We start from the raw sequence: 22307 nt of genomic DNA, 5'->3' as shown, positions 1-22307 counted from the left end.
CGAATCACTGGGTTCTGCTCCTGAAGCCAATATTGCACTGGATGGTAACTAACTGGAATTTAAATAAAAATTTGAAAAGAAAAAAAAACCTGTGTTATAAATAACAGATACGTAGGCGTGATGGGAAGGAAACTGCACTAAGGAAACACTAGAATGCAATTTTGTTCTCCATATCTAAAGTATAACTAATAAGAATAACCTAAAAGCAAAAAAAAAAAAAAAAGTCAAGCACTCGTAAGTATGAGCTTAGGTAATAATTACTTATTCGATGGTTTAGTTGCATTTTACAGACTACCTGTGGTAGGCAGGATCCTAAGACACTCCCCTCGTCCCAGGATTTCCCACCCTAATCCCTGCAGGTGTCTGCCTTTGTGCTAACTTCCCGCGTGGTTGAGGGGAAGCATGAACATCCTGTAGAATCTTAGAGAATGTAATTAAAAGTTCTGTTTATAAATCCTTTATTGACATTTAGTAAATGATTACAGTACTACATGCTGCTTCATTCTCTAATATGATGTTCCTTAGAGAGGACATCAGCAATTTGTCAACAGCCTCTGGAAATCAAGTGACAAGTTATTTACATTTTACAGTGTTGCCAAATGCTAGGTACCTCCTCCCAGGTGGGGATTCGTCATCAAATTCGTTCACGGAGGCGGCTCAGAGGCTTTGAAGACAAACCATAGTCAATTCTACAAGTCAACAAGGAGAATGACAGCAATCCCACCAAGAACAGGGACCCCGACATTCAAACACCAGAAGCTGCGTGGAATTTCTTTCGTGTCTTTCTAATGAACAAAAGAATTCTTATAAAAAAAAAGTGTGGCATTGGCCTGTCACCACGCTGGCTGCCTGAGACTACACCTTTGCACCAGTTTGGCACCTCTTGTCCGGAAGTCATAATGTTGGGCATGGACCAGACTCAACGTATGGGATCTGAAGGAATGAATGGATTGTAAGTTTGTAATTGCATTACGACTACTAAGTGCTCGTATTCATAATTATCTCCTTTAATCACCTAGTCCTCACCATTCTGGAGGGTTAAAAAATAACGCCCTCATTTTATAGGAAAAGAAACTGACGTTTGGGAAGTTTGATTTGTCCCAGGGGCCACGTTCTCATTTCTTTTTTTTTCCCTAATGTTTATTTTTGAGAGATAAAGAGACAGAAAGAGAAGGACAGAGCGTGAGTGGGGGAGGGACAGAGAGAGAGGGAGACACAGAATCAGAAGCCGGCTCCAGGCTCCGGGCTGTCAGCACAGGGCCCGACGCGGGGCTTGAACTCACGGACCGCGAGATCATGACCTGAGCCGAAGCCGGACGCTCAACCGACTGAGCCACCCCGGAGCCCCCTCATTTCTAATCAGACGTTCTGTTTCCTGAACATCCCCAGGTGTTGCTGCCAGAAGGTACTTTACACACGTTCTGTCACCTCATTTGTTCCTCATTAATTAGACCCCCACACGATGATCTTTTTGTCTCCAGTTTTCAGATGAAAGGCTCAATGAAGTTACGTAATTCAATCGAGTCACACAGGCCAGAACCGCTCACACTGGTCCTCAATCCCAGGTCTCTCCTGCTATAACCCAGCTGCCCTTCCAACGAGAGCATAAGGCTAGTGCAATTTTCATTTTTTTAAAGTCAGAGAGGCACAAAGCACTGACTCGAGGCAGGATTAAAGCGATCGTATCTCAGTTGCGGAGTCTCTATTTTTTGGCAGTTTAAAAAAAATGTGGGCTTTGGAGCGTTATTATGCAGTCCAATTGAATTGAACTCTGTGCAACAGGCTTTGATGATTGCCTATTTTGTACAAGTTCCGTGTGGTACCTGTTGTCCATGCTCCCTTCTTCCCTAGAAACAGAGTCCCAGTTTTGTTGAGGACAGCCATGTGTTTAGGTAAAAGATGACATTTCCTTTTTTTTTTTTTTTTTTTAATTAGGCAGTCATGTGAGTACATTCTCACGTTCTGGTTGGGCCTTCAGGAAAACTCTTTGAAGGGCTCTTTTGTCCTTACCCTTCCCTCTGGTTGGAAAGTGGTCATACTGTCCGGAGCTCTGGTAGCCATCCTGCACCATGAGACATCTTTGAGGATGAAAGTCAAATTGGAGGATGACAGGGAGGAAAGACATAGGGAGCCCAGACCCCTGGTGACAAGGTGGGGCGGCCGGGGCAGCCTTGGACTACTTATATCTGGAATTGCCATGCGAAAGAAATGAATTTTTATCTTGTTTAAGCCACTACTTGCTTCTGGTCTCTGAGTACAGTGTCTAGCTGGTGGGCTAAAGGAGAGCTGAATAAACTACATTTATTGGCTCCTAGAAAAGGCAAATGCAAAATTCAGTAGAGTATGGTCTGAACATGATCTGATCCAATAGAAACAAAAACCCAGTGGGGAAGCACGCCCCGCAAAGAAGAAAATAATTGTGCTAGGAGGAGGGTGTCCGCATAGACTTCTCACCCCTTGGATGAAGGGAGATAAGAAATAGAACAGAAAATTCAGTGAGCAAAAGCCTGGAGACTGAGAAGCCAAGTTGAAGCAATGGCATTGGTGTTTCAGAAATGATTTGATTGCAGTTCAGCAAAGCGTTGAACCATCTGTTGTGATGGACCGAAATCTAAACCACATAGGAAAGTGGTTTAGCAAAGTTTGTGTCCTTTGAGATACGGTCTACGGGCTCATTCAAGTTCTTTTCTTCAAACATATCACTTTGGCAATATTTTGAGTTGTAGAAAGGGTAGTTCACCTTTATGCATTTGGCTGTATTTGAGGAGAGATGGTTTTCATAGGATTCACAGTTTTTGGTCTGCATTAAAAAGGTGTCTTTGAGGTGGGAGAAAGAAAGGGGAGGAGAAATCCCGCCTATATGGTTATGGGATGCCGTTATGGACTGCATATTTGTGTTTCCCTGAAATTCATGTGTGGAAGCCCTAACCCCCCATTGTGAAATGTAAGGAGATGGGCCACTTGGGAAGTAATTAGGTGTGGATGGGCTCACGAGGGTGGGGTTCCCGTGATGGGATTAGCACCCTTATAAAAAGAGACCAGAAAACTGGTTCTCTCTATCTCTCCCCCACGTGAGCACATAGCAAGAAGGTCTATTTTTGAGAGAGAGAGAGAATGAGATGGGGAGGGGAAGAGAGGGAGGGAGAGAGAATCTCAAGCAGGCTTTGCACTGTCAGCAAGGAGCCCGATGTGGGGCTCAGACTCACAAACCATGAGATCATGACCTGAGCTGAAACCAAGAGTTGGACGCTAAACCAGATCCTGGTATCAGAAATACCTTACAGCACTGTTAAATTGCCAATCATCAGATACCCACCTAGACTCCACTAAACCCAAATATCTGCAGGGTGAGGGGAGGTTTGGAAGCCTGAATTTTAAACAAGCTTCCCAAGTAGTTCCTATACTTCCTGAATTTTGACAATGACTCTTCTTAGAGGTTGTGGGGAATATGAACAAATGCACGGCATAGTATCTGGTGAGTGCTCAGTAAATGGGAGCAATTATGTTTAGTACTGGAAAATATAATGGTATCAGACTCTAATTTACCTAGGGAAGCTGGGAAAAATACATGAAGGATCAAAAGAGAGAAGGCTTTGTTCCTTGTCACACTCATCACTTTGGCCTCCAAGGAAGCTATAAGAGCAGGCATTCTGAACATAACCCGATTTGACTTAAATGGAGGACCGAGGCAAATTGCTGTGATGTGGTGCAAATTCAGCAACAAAATAACAACCTGAAAACAGATGAAGGAGTAGGTCATTTGCCTAGCAGCAAAATCCCTCAAGACTCCCAGGCTTTAGGAAGGTGAATTTTTAAGCATTCATGGAGATTCGTTAATGAGGATACAAAAAGGTTGTTGCATGGCGGCCATCATGCCTGAAGCTCTGTTGAAAAATTATTGACAGCTATATTGCTTATTCCTGTAGTGGTCAGGAAATGAAATGCCTTTGTCTAATCAAGTAATTGCATTAAGGAACTACTGGGAACCTTTGGTTGCTTTTCTGGAACAGGCAAGAAGTCAACTGTACTCCAACCAGGTTAACTGTCAAGAGGAGTTTGGCTCAAATTTCTTTTAGTTCAAACAACATATTTTTTACCTCATACATATGCAAGGCAAGTATAAAAATAAAGTCAACCCATAGTAAAAACAAAGCAGTACGTTTGTAACAAGCCCTGTGTTTCCAAAATGGAGCTCAACAAAAGAGGTATTTTTGTTTTTTCCCTTTTGGAGGGGTCTGGGGTATGGGTCTGGACACAGTATGAAGGCCTGCGATGAGTAACGACAGAACCAAAATGAGAAGGATCTCCAATGACTTATAACAGGCCACTCTGCACCCAGACTTGACTGCAGGGAGGATCACTCTACATTGTGCTACAACCCAGGCAGAGAGAGACATTTTCTAGTTAAGCCGGTTGCCACTGGCAGCATTTTCCTGAAGACACAAAGTCCAAAGAGTCTGTCATTTGAAAGATCCAGTGCGGGAAAATTATGAGCGCGCGAAAAACAATAACATAAGTAGACAGAGACGTTGTCAGTTTTGTTGAAGTTGTTATTATGCGATCTCAAGCCTTTGGGTTTTCCAAAAGCTTCTTTTTATGTCTACACCTTCATAAAGATACAGCCACTAAGGGGAAACACAGTTACTAGGGCCCCTTTGTCCACATCATGTCAAATTCTTGGCCAGTCCTAGTTGTCACTGAATTGTCGACAGGGGGTATTGCTTGTACATTACACGCTAGACCCAACGGGCTGAGTTTGTGCGTTCTTATGCCACTGCCTCTCTCACTGGCTGTGGTTCCAAGGCCATGGACATTGAGCAAGGCGGGTCTGAGTTGCTAGCACTTGGCCTCGCTTTCCCACATTCCTCCTCCTTATTGTCTCCCGTCTAAACAGTCACATGCAGGGTATATTTCTACAAGGTATATACCAATCCTCCACGCTTATAAAATTAGTTCCATTTGTGAGGTAAACTCGCTCTTTTCCCCTAGCTTTGGATTTTCCTCTTAGGCTTGCTTTGAGGAATGGGCTCAAAAATAAACGCGTGCTTTCCACGTGGCAGGAAGCAGGTTCTAGAGTTTGGCATGTGGCCCATCACAAGCACCCATATTGTTCTTGTTTGAAATAATGGTGTCTACAAAAGGATGCCAGGGAAGGTGACACCAGAAAGAAGCCGGCCATCATGCATCTGAGCTTTGTGACATTCTGCTCGCCCCGACCTTTGGCTCAGGTCACCTGCTCAGTGTCTCACAGCATCCAGGTGCCAAACAGGAAGAAAAATGCTGACTTGGCCAATGCGGGTGTTACACGTGTTGGCTAATATTTGCTGCCTGCTTTGAAGATGAAAAGTATCATGGGGCACTAAGTGCAATAATTATTAATTGTAAAGCCTCACAAAACTCCCTGGAAAATTAGTGTCAAATGGGAAGGAAATATAAGTGTTTGTGATGGGAATCCAGGAGCCAGGGTGGCTGTGAAATGTTAGGAGTGTCCTCACCTTGGGCCAGCCAGGAGCTCACTCGTCTTTGGAAGGTCAATGCTTCCTGGAGTCAAAGTAGTAATGTTGGAGGCAGGTGAGAGGGAAGGTCCTCTAGAGATCTGTCTTCGTAAGCACCCATGGGACTCTGGGCTGAGCGTGCCTTTTCTCCTCCTCCTTCCTGAGAGGAAGTGTGTCTGCAGCACGGTACTGCCACATGGGTGCTATGAAAGGGACATCCCATTTGGGCTTTGGGCTGGGCTTCATCCTTTCTCTATTATCTGGAAGTAATAGGGTCATAGACCCTTGGATGGTTCAGATAATCACTTATCAACGGCATGCTTCCTCTGGCCATCTGATCGCATTTAGGAACTTGAGCTTTGTCCTCTCAGAATTCTCTAACCTTTTCTGGGTCATCTGGAGCCATCAGGCTGATGGTGTGTCTGGCTAAGGGCACGTGTAGTATGGACAGGTGAGCATATGGCTTCATCTGGGGGATGCCGGGGCAGGGTGTCTGGGCCCTGTTCAACCCTCTGTCGTGGTGCCATCGGGAATTCATCCTGTCACGGATTATCTACTCGAGTTTCTCATCAAACGCATCTTTGTGAAGGTTAATGGTGAAATAAAAATCCTCCCAATGTATCTTTTTTGAAAAACAGTGCAGAATTGGAGGCGTTCGTAGGAATCACAATGTATTTACCTAATATTAGATGAGGTGTTTTCTTTTTGTTCTTTTCTTTCTTTTTTATTTTAGAGAGAGAGAGAGGGTGCGTGCTTTGGGGAGAAGGTGGGGGGGGTGGAGAGAGAGAGAGAGGGAGAATCTTAAGTGGCTCTATGCTTAGCGTGGAGCCTGACGTGGGGGTTGATACCACAACTCTGGCATCACGACCTGAGCCAAAATCAAGATTTGGACACTCAACCGACCGAACCACCCAGGCACCCTGATAAGGGATTTTCTAATAAGCTTTTGTGCAGCTGTCACAGACGTGACATTCGCATTGCGGGAATGGACAGCACTGGGCCCCAGGCCTGACATCTGCTGGCAACCAGCTGCGTGGCTGTGGACAAGCTTCTCCATCTTTCGGAGGCTCCGCGTCAATGCCTATAAGATGAAGTGTAGCTGGACCAGTGATGTTAAGTTCCTTTCTGGCTTTAATGACTCAATGTCCTTTGAGCTGGGGCCAGTATGGCACCATCAGGGGAAGGGACAAAAAAAAAAAAACTATTATGACTTGCACAGGAGAAACCACTAGCTGTGTGACCCTGGACAAGTTACTTAACCTTTCTGTGCTTTAGTTTTCTCAGCCTCGAAATGGGGACAGCACCATGTGGATATGGATTCTGAGGCTTCCATAAATTAATATCTGTAAAGCACTGAGAGCACACAGTAGATGCTGTGTGGATGCTTATCAATAAATATAAAGAAACTGAACTATGAATCCCTTAGGTTGCTAGAGAGGGACAGAGTGAGCTGAAGGCCATAAAGACATTCAAAATAAGACCTGAAGAGAGAAGATAGAGAGGACTTCCTGAATGGACTGAGGAGGACAATGTTTAGAAAAACTGAGGTGAAGGGTCCGGCTTTGAACGACGGGTGGGGGTGAGGGAGTTAATTTCTTCACAAACCTGACAGTCAGAGAGAGAATAAACTCAGGCCTGGAGGCAGGGCAGAGGAGATATGTCGAGGGCAATGAGTGGCTCGAGGCTTCTATGCAACGCTTCCAGGGGGATGGCCACTCCCAGCCAGGGCCCCATTGGTCATGAGCGGAAGGGCAGTGACCGCAGAGGGCACACTCATGCAGGTGGGCAGCCTACTAACAGTGTGACGGGATTGCTCTGAACTAGGAGGCTCAACCAAGTGGGCGTAAAGATGGGCCAGCAAGTGAGGTTAGGCCTCAAAGGGGCCGGTGGGTGAGTAAAGGTAACCTAAGATCAAAGTCCAAGACACCTAAGACCTACCCAGCCTTGAGCAGCAATGGAATGCCCTTTTGGCCTCAGTCATTACCCTGGAAGGTGGCTGAGTTCTACCAGAGTTTATGTCTCTTGACGGTGTATGATTTTTTAAGAAAATACTTATTTATTTGTTCTGAGAGCCAGCGAGCGAGCACCCGAGTGGGGGAGGGGCAGAGAGGGGGAGAGAGAATCCCAAGCAGACTATACTGTCAGCACAGAGCCTGATGCAGGGTTCTATCCCAAGACCCATGAGATCATGAACTGAATTGAAATCAAGAGTCAGACACTTAACCTACTGAGCCACCCAGGTGCCCTGACTGTGTATAATTTTTAAGAGTCCCTGGTTGTCGACCACAACCAGATGAACAGACACGTCTATGGGCACACTGCAGAAGGTGGGCGGAGCAATAATGAGTGACGTATGGATACGGGGCATCGTAAATGTCTTCAGGTGAGGGATGAAGGGAAGGTGAGGGAAAGGTGGGGAGACGTCCTGCAAAGGTCCTCTATGGTCCAGGAATCACATCATCAGCTAACTCTTTTCTGGATTGACGACGACTACAAAGGAAAAACACTCTTATGGCCTAAGAAGCCACGGCAGCCAGGAGAAGCCATTTGTTAAGGACAGGATTTTTACCAAGCCTAATATGTTTGAAGAAATAGGATATTCATTTGCTTCCTAAATGTTTTGACCACTTGAAAGAATGATAAATTGGGATGTATAAAGAAAAATATGTGTAACAACACTTCAGTGATAGACTTCGAAATTGAGTTCTCCTGCTACTCAGAGCCAGGAACTTGCCTTGACTGTATTAGCAGGACAGGGGACAATGACTTCAAAGCAAGCAGAGCTGTCTCCTATGTCTTACTAATAATGATATGTAACCCCAGTCAGCCTGCTGTCGTAGTTTCTAGAGGGAGCAATGATTTCGTCGTGTTGCGCAGACAATATTCTTTCCCAAATAAACCTTTCTTGAGAAAAGGCAGGGAACAGCCATATTGGGTGATTCAGGGATGAGCTCTTTTCTCAGTAAATTATGTTTCTGAATGAGGGTGCTTCTCCAGGAATGCATTCTTCTGAGCCTCAAAGTTATTTTCCAGTTTAATGGAAGCTCTATTTATGTGTTTTATTAATTTATAGATTCTTGATGTCTGAGAAGTTCATTGCACTTTTTGCTCCCACTAAACATTTAAAAACATTTAGAAAGAGGCCGTGTTTTGCCAAAGGCAAAGGGATGAACACCCTCTAGTGACTTAAGAGTTTGCTTAGGACTCAAAACAGGACGTTCTGCTGGACCAAAAGAAATTTCTCTCTCTACTTTTAACGTTCCTGTTAACCCTTCCCTTTTGATAGAATTTGAGAGAAATATCAGCAGATAGCCAGTAAAGAAATGACTTACAGAAATTTGCAATAATGAGTTAGTTTCTCCCCTCTCTTCCTTTCTTAAGAGTTGAGATTTCTCAACCACTGTTGCTATTGTTGGTGTTTGTATGCTTGTTTCTTTCCTGCTCCACTTGGCGTTTTGAGGCTATCTTGGGTTCAAACAATTAAACCAAAGGATATTGACCAAACAACCCAAACCTAGATTTAAGAACCAAATAACTTTCTACTTCCTCATCCACAGACACACACATTCTCACTGCTGCCATTTTGCAAAGTGTGTTGAAGACAGAGAACATGGTGCTTCTTCTGTGCAAAAAATGAGTAATTGATTCACGGTTGTCACTTCCTGACGACCTCAGAGGGCTTGGTGGTGGAGAATTTGAATACAGGTTCTTGTGCTTTGCCAGTCAAAACACATTGCTGACCTTATGTCCCCCTAAGGGAGCCCATGCAAACAGAGGAAAGGAATAAAGGCCATCACAACACCAGCAGTTGGCTCTCCATATTTTTGGAAAGCTCCCATGGCAATGCCAATGTGCAGTCAAGGTTGAGGGCCTCGGTCACAGAACATTTAGTGTCTAGGTTAGGCTGTGATCCCCTGAGGGCAGCACCATGCTGCGGGGGTATTCATATCGGCACGCTCGGCTTCTAGGCAGCATGGAAGAAGCACTCACTAAGCACCCACACGGAAGACACACCTTCCTCCAACCCCGGCACTCTGGAGCATCCATGGCTTTCCAGGACAGCAGCAGTTTTTCAAATTCCCATAGAGCAGAAGCATTGGCATAAGACCGGGGGAGCTGCTAGGTGAGGACAGAAAAGCCTAGAATGGAGCTACAGTCTCTCATCCAGCTTGGCCACAGACTGGCTCAGTATCAGTAATTTCCTGGGCCTCAGTGTCCTCAAATGCGTGAGCTGGTCACAGTAAGACGGTCTCTGAGGCCCTTTGTACCGCTAAAAACCCATCACTCCATTGGCTAAAATGCCAGGCCCATCAACCAGAAGGAGGGTTGGAAGAAAAGACCTGAAAGAGGGGAATTTTGACAACTAGGGATGGCCCTTGATTTTCTTCCCACCTGATGCGCTGTTCAAGGTCCAGACCACCCCCAAGAAATATTACAGCGAGGCAGATCTGAAAGCCAGGCAAGACATGGATTTTGACAGTGGATCAATGGGACATTATTTAGCACAGCTGTTTCTGGTCACGGCGATAGAATAGGGAGACTTGGCACACAGTGGATGCAGAGGGCAGTTTCCTCAGTTGGGGGGGGGTGGCTTTTGAGGGACTTGGCTGGGATTCACTCTCAGCCATGAAGAGCACTGAGGCTGGCCCACCTGACAGAGCTCTTAGGCTCAGAATGTTCTAGAAGCCTGCTTTTTTCAACTTCAAGTAAATAGAACTTATGCATGTGGATGGACGACTGGGACTGGCGTCCATTCATTCATGACTTCATTCATGCATTGACTCCAGGTCCTACCCCTGTTCCCACAGAGCAGACCAGAGAGGCTCCAGCATGCTTGGCTTGATGCTGACCACAGGGGTAACACAGAGAACAGCCAACTCCCTCAACCAGGTGATCAGAGCTTGTGATTCCAACATGGGCACCGTGGAAGCTGCCTTCCTCAAGAAGTGAAGACCTACGTAGGAAGGTTGTGTGCTCAATGGCATGAGGGCATTTTAATTCTAACCCAGAATTACAGACACCCCTCTACAGTCTCCTGTTCCTCACGTGCATGTCCCTCACAGCAAGGGGGGGGAAGAAACCAGCAGGCGAGGTAGAGCAGGGGGGGAGCCAGCCATACTGGTGGTAGTGTCTCAGAGGTCAACCAAGAGTAAGGCAAAGTCGCACGAAAGACGAGAAAGTGGAGGTGGAAATTCAGCTTTCTCATCTGGCATCTGCCACCAACAAGCTTTGTGACCGTTGAGTCATGGCCTTCTCCCGGCTGAAGGTTCCTAATCTATGAATTGAGTGCAAAATATGTCAAGTCTCGTCTGGCTTCCTCTGAGGGCATGATGGATGGCTACCGTGGCACCAACACCCAGGGGGCTTTTAGCACACACACACACACTTGTCACGTGCTTGCACGCACATGCTCCTGCCCATATGCTTGTGCATATGCTGGCCCACACATCCCACTCACACACACACACCTTTACATGCACTCCGACATATGCCCACACACTCTCTCGTGCACACAGATCTGAGTATATGCTCCACATTTCATCCATATTCCACACTTCATCTCCAAATTTTCAGAAAACAGGAACAGACTGGTCAGGAAACGAGAATAAAAATCATCTGGAGGGGTATTTTTTATGGGCTTCTGATGATCTCGCTGCCTCTGGTTTAGTTCCTTTTTCCACTGCGTAGGGCCAGATACTTTGGTTTTTATGTAGACACCCCTTTCAGGGGGACATGGCGTTAAGAGAAAAGAGCTAAAGCAAAGAAAAGTGTAATGAAAGAAAGAGGAGAAAAGCCCTTCCACCCCCATATAGGGAGGGCAGGGGGGTGGAAGGATGTTTGGAGTGTTCTTGCAGAATATTTGTATAAAGAACTACATGTCCTTGTTTACTTTCTGTGGAGCCCCATTTCCTCCCTTGAATTCCTGGTGGTCATACTCACCAGCTATGGGGCTCTTCAGATGAAAATCTGAGACACAGAAAGCACACACACACTCTAGGGCAGGAGGACCCTGAGGGTCAAGTTCCCCTCCCTGAGATCTAGGGCATTTCCGGATCAAGTATCTCCCTTGCTCCTCACCGCTCTCTGACCTGGCCCCAGAGCTGCAAAGAAAAGCCAGGGAGGACATTTCTGGGGGTCACACCGAGAAGCACCTGGGGGTTACAGTTGAGGAGAACCAGGCAGAAGGCGAGCATCCCCACCTGTGCACACCAGCAAAGGGATTGGCCGACTACAACCCAGGGCACCATATTGGAACTGTCTCCTCTACTGCATTTCCAATGTCTTCTGGAGAAAGGGGAGTTTTGAGGTCTTGCCTTCAGTTACAAAATGCTTTCCCATTGCTGACTCCACTTCACCGGCATACTTACGCGAATTAGGCAGAGCCCTGTTATACCGATAAAGAAACTGAGGCTTAAGGTGGTTAATTGGTCCAAGATCACACAGGAAGGAAGTAGGAGAGCTTACCCTGGGCTTTGCATCTCCTGAGCCCCAAAGCTAGTCCTTTTACCACTGTATCATGGACAATAAAAGGAAAATAAAATTCAGTGACAATAATAATGAGGATGATGATCTGATATTTGTGAAGGGTTTACTAATTACTGGCTGCCATTTTAAGCGCATTATAGCGATCAGCTTCTTTAATCCTTACATCCCCGTGAGGCGGGCGCCTTCATCATCCTCAGTGAGAAAATGCAGAAATTGGGCCCCAGAGGGTCAAGCAAGTTGCCTGAAGCCACATCCCAGTGAATGGAGAAGTGAACACTTGGGCCTAACCACTCTGCTGACCAGAGGAAGGCCTGGGGTCACCATCCCTTCCCGCGGGGTTCAATGAGCGACATTATACGCATTTTCCCCCTCCCCAGACATCCATAGAGGGTTTCACCCCACCAATCAATGGCCGCCCACTTTCTCCCCAAGGATCAGGTCATTGATCTAATGATGAGTTTGCTGCAGAGGGAAATTAATGTCATTTGCCCTTCTATTTATTTTTGCTTTCCCCGCTGAATTGCTATTATGGTTACATACGCCACGCAAGAATTGTGGTGATGTTGTTTCTAAATTAATTTCTACCTAAGAGTTTTCGATTTTCGCTTTTCACGGTGATGGAGCCTGCGAACACGGCAATTACGGTAAATTGTTCTCGTCACACAAATGAACCGGATGAGGTGAAACGATGACGGGCCAGGAGCCTGAGCATAAGGGGGCATTTCAGAGAGAGTTATTCAGACTGTTAGCCCGTTTCTTCAGGAATGGGGAAAAATCTTAGGGGTAAAAGGCATATTTTTTTAAAATAGTGCTCTGTCTTTCCACTGAGCATTAGACTTGGACTGAGGCATAACTGGCCAACCTTCTCTCGCCAGGCCCCTTAGACTGTGCGCCTTGCAACCCCACAGCCACTGCAACCCCCCAGCCACATTCATGAATATGTCAGTGTGAGCATACCAGCTGGGGGTGGGGGCTGACCTCCCTCCCAGGAGCCCTGAACGCCGGGTCCCAGTGTTGTTGCAAATCAGACCTTTTTGTAGGCGTGCACGAGGTGTGTAAGAGTCATTTCTGGGGTTATGTCGAGAAGGTCGAATTTAGAGTTTTAGACAAGAGGAGTCTCCGGGGGTGGGCGAGTGACGCACAGTTACATCAAGTAGAATGACAAGGCGTGATGTGACCGTACCAGCTAGGGTGGCTCATGGATGCCAGCACCGGGATCCTCTGAGACCCTCAGCAGAGCCCTAAATGTTAGGAAGGGCTGCCACGGGAAGACGGACCGCCATGCAACGTCCTCCTGGGGTTCCGGACATTTGTTTCCAAGCAGCTCCCATCTAAGAGACCTGCACTCCCCTGTGTCACATGACCACCCGTTTCAGAGAAACAGCTTCTTTTCCATTTCAGGTCAAATCCAGTTTTGAAGCCTCCTAAACTGCAGGTGCTAAGGCTGCACAAGCTGGAGAATCAGCGGACGTCGTCCCTCGACCCACACCCCCTTTCCCCAGTGCCTTCCAGTCTGGAAAAAAGTATTGATCAGCATTTCGGAGCTGTTGAGTTTCTCCCTCCAGCCCCAGCCCCTGGACTGAGCTCTCTGTAGGCTTCCCTGGGACCAGAATGTCCTCAGGAGACAGGTTGCAGTGCCACTGAGATCTAGGACTGCGTCCTGACTCGGATGTGTCTGAATAAGCGAGTCGGTTCTAAGCTCTCGGCGGGGCTGGTTTGGTCTGGTGATTCTTCCAAAGCAGCTCACTCCTCAGCAGAGGCATTGAGACCTGCCCGGAAGTGTGGGGTGATCCGAAGGGATGCTGGGAAACTTTCGACATCGAGGTCCTAGTTAAAGGGACGCTTTGGTATGGCCCTCCAGAGTTCGAATTTGGGACTCAGAGAGCAGTGGCTTAGGGAACCGTTAGTGACAGACCCCCGGGGGAAGGAGGTGGCTTTGCCGCCATTGACAAGACTGACTCTCCACATCCCTCATAGAAGCCAAGTCCTGCCTTTTTTTTTTTTTAAAGCTTATTTATTTATTTTGAGAGAGAGACACAGAGAGAGAGAGAGAGAGAGAGTGTTGAAAAGGCAGGGAGAGAGAGAGAGAGAGAGCACATTGAAGAGGCAGAGAGAGAGGGAGAGAGAATCATAGGCAGGCTCTGCACCATCAGCACGGAGCCTGATGCGGGGCTTGAACTCATGAACTGTGAGATCATGACCTAGGTTGAAATCGAGAGTCGGATGCTTAGGGAATGAGCCACCCAGGTGCACCCCGCTTTTTTTTTTTTTTTTTTGAGAGAGAGAGAGAGGGAGAGAGGGGATGGGCAGAGAGAATCCCAAACAGGCTCCACGCTCAGCACGGATGTGGGACTCGAACCCATGACCCTGGGATCATGACCTGAGCTGAAATCAGGATTTGGACACTTCACCGACTGGGCCACCCAGGTGCTCCCAAATCCTTTCTCAATCTCACCTTCTCTTCAGGAGGCCTCCCTGTGACTCCTGTTTCAATTCAAGACTAGAAGTGTCTAGAAGGTTCTTCTATCCCGAGTCCAGCTGACAATATTGGAACGGAACTGCAGAGGAGGGCAGACCAAGTGGGACTTGCTCCCAGGCACTCCCTCTGCAAACCCCAGGGGACCCCCTGGAACATTCCAGCACTGGAGGCCGTCCATGAAGCATCTGGCACAGCGAGCAGCTCGCCTGACCTGTGGCAAACTTGAGGGGCTCACCTGAGGGCGCCTGACTGCCCTTTTGTGATTCGAAAAGGTGACGCGGACAGAAAGCTTTGTCATTTCTGAAACTGTGACCCCTCCTCGGCCAGTGCTACATGCACTGTCCATCAGAAAACCATATTTGGGTTTCCACCCAGCTCCAACCATTCAGTAACCACGTAGGCAAGTGGCCTGGAGGGGTGAAACCAAGCAGGAAAAGTTCTCTCTCCCTGTGTAGCGATAGTCGGGCAGAGAAGCCTAAGTCAGACATTTCATACCACAGTCTCCTGTCTGAGGAGGGGGTCAGTTCTCCTTGATCTCCGGTGCCCTTTGAAGTAGAAACCTCTGTCTGCTTAACGCCCTAAACCAGAGAGACTCCGATGAATTCCTTTTACATTAAACAAATCCAAGTCTGGAAAGGCAGTGATATTTCTAAACAAGTAAACCCAGCCACGATTTAGGCTTTTGCAGAGTTCAAGATGGTTATCCAGGACCGTCGCTAATGGACCAAAAATCAAACACGCATCCAGCAAGGAGCTGACGGAGGTGACGGGAGACCCTCTGACAGGTTTTCCAGCCAGAAACCCACCTCCTCTTTGAATCCATTGTACTCCCAGGGCCGCCTGTCTCCCTCGGGAACGGAGAAACAAAGAGGGAGGGAGACGGGAGTAAAGGGAGGGCAAAAAAGGAAGAAAAGATGAAACGTGGAGAAAGAGCGAAAAGGAAATGAAAAGAACTTTACTGCTCAGTTTCTTCTCTTGCCTGACCCAATTATCAGATTTTGCATTTAAGTTTAAGACAGTAGATCAAACAGCAAGAGGCACTTTGTACTTCTGCCAGGAGACCATATGATATCTCTCAGTGGCTCTCCTGCATGCCAGGAATACGGAGCCCTGCCTCTCAGCCGGGCTTGCATATGGTGCGATGCGCAAAAAAAATTAGCAGGATTCGTAAGTGCCTGCGCTCGGGGGTGATGTGCAGGGTTTACAGCGCTTTATCAGTTACAGGGAAAAAGTTACAGTCTGATTGTAACTTTCCCCAAATGAGAAGCGAGAGAAGGCCAAAAGTCTCGTGGCAGGCTTACTTTGCAAAACTGATCATCTTCGGGGCTGTTTCGATGTGATCCAGAACTTTCTACGAGGTACGGATCAGATCCGTTCTGGGGGTTTGGACATGGCTTGCGGTGGCGGTGTGTGTTCCCCGCAGACGGGAGGGCCTGGGGAGCAGACGTGAACTTCTTGGAGCCGCTCTGGCTCGCCTCCTGGGAGAGCACGCTTAATCACGCAGGGAGATGGTTCGTGTGGGCCACGCGGGGTATTTAAGCGGTTTTCGTGCCCTTGGACAGGGCTCTGGCTTTGTGCAGCCACATGAAATAGAGGCTTTGGAAAGGTTACTTCTCGCTTCCGAGAACTGCGATAAGCACTGAGAAACCATGACTTCCACTCCAGGGCTTGGAGTTTGCAAGGACACGGCACAGAAGGATGTTCCGCTCTTTGCGGTAACAAGTTTTGGAAGCCCCGTGGGTGACCTCTACCCCACTGATGACAGTGGAATTAGGTTGGGCGCAGCGGCAACTCACTTTGCCAAATTAAATTAGCTAATATCTTTCAGAGACTTTTCAAATCCAGCCCTTTCTCTGGGAGAAGGCAAGGTGGAAGGCAGAACAGAGAAATCGGTATTTTGCTCCGATCCTGGATGGCTGGGCGTTTAAAGCCTGGCCTCAGAGGTCACTTCCTCTGTAGGCCTTTTCATCTCCCACTTTCCTTCAACCTCGGGGATGGGATCACTTCCTCCTCGGTGCCCACACTAGGTTTCGAAGTTGGCAGAGGTCCTGTTAGCCTTTGCTACAGCTGCTCGTTTATGTGTCTTAGTTTTTATATCTGTGAGCTTGTTAATCTTCACAGGGACCCTGCGAGGTAGACACCAGTATTGTGCCCATTTTATAGACTGTTATAAACCCCAAAGCACACTAATGAGAACCAGGGGCTCACGTAGCAGGAAGTGAGCAACTGGGAATCTGGGTGCAGCGTATATAGAAGTTCTTTGTGTTTAGTCTTACAACTTTCCTGTATGTTCAACTCAATTCAAAATAACAAATTTAAAAAAAAAAAAGTTCTCAGGAGTTAGGTAATTGCGGATATCAGTACTGGCTTGGCTACTTAGTAGTTGTTTGTAAACTAAGGGCTTTACGTGTTTTAGCCCGTTTGATCTTCGTAATCCTATAAAGTGAGGTAGGTATTACATATTTATCTCAACTGTACTCAAGGGTAAACTGAGGCTCAGAGAGGTTGAAGAATATGTCAGAAAAAACCTGTGCTCATTCACAAAGCTTGAACTGACTTATTAACATAGTGTTAACCTCCCTAGAGCTCTGAAGGGATACAATGTTGGGTCAGTTCCTTTCACCAAAGAAAATTTTATGGAACATACAGCAGGTTCCAGTCAAGGCTCTGACCTTAAAAGGTGTGGCACATAACCTGAAATTCCTTAGCTTCTCTTAATTCGTTTCTAGATGATATATCAATAAGAGGAATCCAGGAAGGGCTAAAATTTTGGAATTTGTTGATTTTATCCTTTCCTTATAATCGTTACAGATTACAGAATAATTCTTTTTACCTTATCATAAGAAAGTATCTTAGTATTTTGATCACTTTGACATCTTCCAGGCACATTTAAAATTTTTGTTATATTTCCTTTCTTCTACTCACCACCCACCCATCCAGGCATCCATTTATCATCCATCTACCCAACCATCCAACTATCCATCCATCCATCCATCAACTTATCCTTCCGTCCATCCATCCATCCATGCATCATCCATCCATCCATCCATCCATTCCCTTATCCTTCCGTCCATCCAACCATGCACGCATCATCTATCCATCCATCCATCCATCCATCCATCCATGTATCATCCATGTACCCATCCATCCAACTATCCATCCATCCAACCATCCATCCATCCATTCTCCATTATGTATGGTATCTGTACATTAACAAAGTCTTTGTGAGAAGGGAAGGTGCGTATCTCCTGTTTGCTGAGTTGAAGAAAGAGATTCATGCGTACCCATGCCAGAAGGTAGGAAGCAGTCGGGTCCGTGAAAGGACGATAGAGAAGGTAAATTCCAGCAGTTCAGAGGAGGGAGAAATGATTCTTCTCTGAGACCCATGAATTGTAACAATCAAACCTCAATACCACATGTTTCACAGAACAAAGCAAACGACATGTTGTGTGGTTTGCCAGCTCCTTATAAAAGATTTCTGTGGCCTCTCTGGATGGAGCAGTGCATTGCTCTGATGTCTCTACTGGAAGAACACTCTCTGGGACAATTTTAATAACCCTTGTAGACTTATAACTGATCACTTAGAGACCATAATTTTCTAAATACGGTTCAGAAGAGTTTCTCCTAAACACCAGAGCAGACCAACATTTAAGTTTATGTGGCATTTTTATATCCAGTACCCAGACCTTTATATAGGTCGTTCCATTCGTATGGCACCTGAATTTTCTCTAGAAAAACTGGAGATTTCACTGCTCACTGCTCCAACTACGAGGTGATTATAAAATATGGAACTAGAGGGCCCCACAGTGACCTCTGGGGCCTGGAATTAATACTTTTCATAAAGGGAAATGCCCATTTGGGTTTCTGCCTCCACATCAATATTCTATAGCAAGACATCTTCCAATTTCATAGTAATTAAATAAATAGAAGTTTTTACTAGGCTCTGTGCCAAAGAACCTTTGGAAGTAAAAATTGATTATAATTGCCGATCTTATTTAACCACTTGCTTATGATCTACCGAAAGAAATTTATAGTACGCATTGCCCCCAAAAACAATCAAAAAGCATCAAAAGTGAACCCATGTTCCAAAAAAAGTGTGAGCAAATGCAATTTTTGTTTTGGGATTGGTGAAATGAGTCATGTGTTACCATCACTATGGACAATTGCTCTTTGATAGCACTCCATTGTGAATCTCATCATGAAAGAAACCATCCCCCTTGATTGCTTTTTGTGTAAATGAGGCGCTGCCTGCACGTAGGGTTTGTTTATTATAGACTATCCTGTAGTGGAAAAGTGAGATGTGACTTTCTACTTTAAAAAGTGGTTTGGGATTTTGCAACCATCAGCTCTGCGGGGTGACGAGGATCTCCTTTTCGGTTCGGCGGTGTGCCGCCTTCCCTACGGTCATCATTTGCTAAGCCTGCTCTCTTATGCTGCCCCACATTATCCAGTTGCATAGACAGAACGTGGGAGTCAAAAACCCCGATGCTCCCTTTGACCTTCTTCTTCCTCGCCATCTCGCCTCCTCGACATCATTGACCTACTACCTTTACGTTAGTCACCCCCTGACCCATGCCTTCAGCAGGGAGTTTCTTGAACTTCGAGACCAAATTCTGGAGAACCTGGAGAGTTCTACGTGTATATTTTATGGGACCCTCAAAACCCATATACTTCGAACTGAGCCCGTCGCTTGGATGGATTCCCTAGCTCGCGGGAAGGCACCACAGTTTAAGTCTTTTTTCCCCTTCTAAGATCTGTCTCCTAGAGAGCCTCTTTAGTTTTCAGTCCTGCCCCTTAACTCCTTAGAAGATACTCCCTCCACCTTGGCTCCTGACATTAGATTGCCCTGGTTGGTGCCTTTGTCTCCCTGGTTGCCCAGTAAGCATGCCTAGATACATTGGTGTCTGTAGAAGGAGATGAACGAGGGAAGGTCAAATTCCTGTAGTTTCCTGGCTTCTGGCCCTGGATTGGACAAGTCACATCATTTCAACAAGACCTAGAGAATTGCCTCACCAGGAGGTGCGGGGGCTTTGTGGGGATTCAGTGTGGTCACGTGTGGGAAATTTTGTGTGTGTGCATCTTACAGTATTCCATGGATAGAAGCTATTTTTAAGAAACTATTTATTTTCGGGGCTCCCGGCTGGCTCTTTTCCTTAAGCGTCCGACTTCGGCTCAGGTCGTGATATCTTGGTTCAGGGCGCGGCTCATTGGTTTGAGCCCCGCATCTGGCTCTGTGCTAGCAGTTCGAAGCCTGGAGCCTGCTTTGGATTCTGTGTCTCCCTCTCTCTCTCTGCCTCTCCCCCACTCACGCTCTGTCTCTCTCTGTCTGCTAAAAATAAGTAAGATGTTTAAAAAACTTTGGAAAAAAAAAAGAATCCACTTAGGTTGAAAAAAAGAAACTATTTTCTCTTATTGCTAATCTGTAAAATTTTGCATTTATTGATGTCACAAATGTCTTACTATAGATCTGATCCATTTTTCATGTGTTCATTATGATGATCCTCTTAGAAATCTCAAGAACCTGTTTAATTTAATTTGTCAAGGTAACTGCCTTCCCATGAAGGTGGTTTCCTTTGATGTCATGGAAAACTCAGCTTGGAGTTCCTTCAAATCAGACCCTCTTTCCAAATGTTGTCACCACCCAGGACAAATGGCTTATCTGACACTGCTAGCTTCTAAGGAGGCTTTTAGTCTCTTTCTAAGGAGGGGCAGATTGACCTCATTCTTCTATATATGAATATAACCTGGTTTGCCTTTATTATCTAAGTATTGCCAATAAGCGTGAAATTTTGGCCTGGATTATTCTATGAATTGCTTCAACCCTTCTCTCCTTCCATGCGTAGATAGAGCATTAGGCCATGCCTAGCATCCCACCTCTTTTTTAACCCATTGCTTTTCAGAAATGTTCTGTTTTCGTAAAAGCCAAGTGCAAAGAGATGAACGAATTGACCGTATTTCTGATTGGTACGCCGGATGGTTTTCAGTCCTCTTCATGATCACATGAGCAAGGTTTTTCAAACCCTGGGCCTCCCGAGGGCAGCCCAAGGAGTAAGTTCCCCCAGGCCGGCTGGCTGGAGGCGCTGATGAGGCAGAGTCCACGCCAGCTAAAGACTTGCCCATGCTCTGCCAAGAAACTCTCGTGAAAGTAGGACAAGTTTTGCATGAAACCCCGTTTTCAAACTGAAACCGTGACAAAAAATGGTGGCTCGGTGTGGTTTTTACACAAAACCAGGTGAAGCTTTGTGGTTCAGCCAAGGTTTGACTTGGAGCCAGAGCGAACTCACTGCGCTTGACTGGATCTTGTTTCATGTTTCGTGTTCCCTTTGGTTCCGTTTCCCAAACCCGAAATCTGGTTCAGATGAGGGGTGCGGAAGGAAAGTGGCATGAAATCTGGTGCAGATGAAGACAGCGGTCACTTTATGAGGGCCATACCCCTCTCCCGGGTTGCTGTCTGTTCCTGTTTTCTTTCAATATTCCTTCTGGAAAGGATCGTCTGCACACTAAAGAGTTCCCTGAGATTTTCTTTGAAGAAGCAGAATTTTTAACGCCGTACAATTTAGCAAAGCCGATTCGGCTCTCGTTCTCTTTTCTTTTTGTCCTAAAAAAGATTGTGTTGGATACTTTAGCTTCTTAAATTCTCACAGCACATCACACTAGTTTACAGACGAAGGAACTAGCCTCGGAGTGATCGGGTAACCCGTCCGAATACCAAAGGGAAGGTGAGCGAGGGTGACGCTAGGTAGACGCAGCCAGAAGTGGTAGATGAAAAGGTTGCCCCCAGGTCTTTCTCTGGCTCCTTCTGTTACACCACGTGGTCTAGAAATCGTACCAAAGTTCTGCCCTTCAAGAGCTTTTCACTTGGAGAAGGAACCAAGTCATAGAGTCTGTAGGGAAAACCATAGTATGTAGTAGAAGGAGCAAAGTGCCGTAAGGCTTGTCCAGGTGGCTAGTTGTAGGAATTCAAAAAAGAGGGGAGATCACTCCAAGCCGAAGCTTACACATGTTATATGTCAATTACATCTCAGTAAAGTTCAAAACCAATCTTTGTGAAAACTAACATTTGGGCTGCTTAAGAGCAGTTGGGGTGGAGTTGGTAGGGAGGAAGGGAAAATAGTCACGTGGTGAAACAGGGCAGCTAAAAGCCCAGAAATGAGAGTCTTGTTTTTGGAGTGAAGTTTAGGAAGGAGAGCTGAGGAAAATAACTTTGAAAAGAGAGCTTGGGACTCAATCTTGGAGGCTCTTGGTTTTATGACTATTGAGTTGTATTCTCCCTGCAGAGGGAAAGCCACTGAATATTTTTGACTTGGGAATGGCCTGAATCAGGGCAAAAGGCAGGCAAAAGCCTGGGATTTAACTCTGAAAGTTGTGTCTCATTGGAAATTCAGATAAGAATAAGAAAAAATGTAGTAATTGGCCTTCCAAAAAAATCACTGAAGAAAAACTAATCATCTCTATACCGTTTGAGCTCAACAATAAGATACACTTGGAATTACAGAATAATATTCACGCTCTTGCTTGAATTTCGAAGTTAGAATTTATTAGCACATATCTTCCACAAATATACTGTCTACTGCCTACTTTCCCAAACTGAAAAATGTCCCTAAATGTATGGTTTTTTTTTTTTTCATCATTCTCTACTTCCTCCAAACTCAGTAGCAAAACCAAATTAAGTTTAAATTCTCCTTCATGACAGAAAGGAAATACTAAGGGATAAGATTTTGTCAAGTACAATTGAGTTTGGGAGGGTCACAAGCCATTGTGATATCAGAGATTTTTTTCACCCCCTGAGAACCAATTTTTGTCCCCTTAGGCATGAGATTCCCCCCCTTGGGAATGCATGAGACAGG

The 22307-nt window shown here is 46.0% G+C and overlaps 1 protein-coding gene across 5 annotated transcripts in view; it reads right to left on the bottom strand.

The window, feature by feature from the left end:
• RUNX1 (RUNX family transcription factor 1) overlaps window positions 1-22307 on the bottom strand; it is a 251876-nt gene that overhangs the window by 153737 nt on the left and 75832 nt on the right. The window lies entirely within an intron of this gene.

The sequence above is a fragment of the Panthera leo genome, chromosome C2, assembly GCF_018350215.1.
Source record: "Panthera leo isolate Ple1 chromosome C2, P.leo_Ple1_pat1.1, whole genome shotgun sequence".
Classification (NCBI taxonomy): domain Eukaryota; kingdom Metazoa; phylum Chordata; class Mammalia; order Carnivora; family Felidae; genus Panthera; species Panthera leo.
Note: the sequence above shows the minus strand (reverse complement) of the source record. Positions and strands in the feature narration are given on the sequence as shown.